Source organism: Austrofundulus limnaeus, unplaced genomic scaffold (genome assembly GCF_001266775.1).
Source record: "Austrofundulus limnaeus strain Quisiro unplaced genomic scaffold, Austrofundulus_limnaeus-1.0 Scaffold31, whole genome shotgun sequence".
In the NCBI taxonomy this organism is placed as follows: domain Eukaryota; kingdom Metazoa; phylum Chordata; class Actinopteri; order Cyprinodontiformes; family Rivulidae; genus Austrofundulus; species Austrofundulus limnaeus.
In genome coordinates this window covers 2182935-2183662 of record NW_013952433.1, presented here as the reverse complement: position 1 = coordinate 2183662, position 728 = coordinate 2182935, and positions in this window count along the sequence as shown.

Sequence of the window (728 nt, the reverse complement as noted above, 5' to 3'; positions counted from 1 at the left end):
ACACAGGCGAGGACTTTCTTTCCACCCAGCAAGTTCGCTGTTGTTCCGTGCCCCCCTCCCCACCCCCACCCCCGCAGGTGGTAGACCAGCAGGCGCATCACTTTACCTCAGCCTGTCAACAGCCTCGTTGTTCTCCGTTTTGTGCGAGCAGACAAAAGGAACACGATGTGGGGCTTTGGGAGGCCTGTACAGTTCAGCCTCCGCAGCTTGAAACAAGCTGGAACCAGTAGAAAGGACGTTTAACGTGGTCTTTTAAATACTGTAGGTTGGTATCTTCTTAGTTTTTTTTTTTTTTTTTTAGTTTTTTTTTTTTTTTTTTTTTTTTGAGTTTCTTATTTGCTATTTTCTCGTCGTGATCTTTGATTTGAAACCTTCGCTGTTAACGTGCTGTTCTCATGACCATCATTCAACACAAAGAGCTGTAAAGTTTGCATGTCTTTACTCGTGCATGACAGATCACTTAAATACTTTTCACCCAGGTGTTTTATTATSACAAACAACAGTCATCCACAGTCAGTATGAGTTGATGAGAAGTATGTAAAATACRATTTTCTCTCTGTATTTCATCACATCCTGCTGTTTGCTGCACTTTTCTGAACCCAGGGTAAGGCCAGTCAGTCTGTCTTTAAAAACATGTACTTAAAAATGATTTTGTTCTGTATTCTCTGATGTATATGCTGTTTTTTTTTTTTTTTTTTTTTTTTTTTGCTATTGGCGAAAAATCAAAG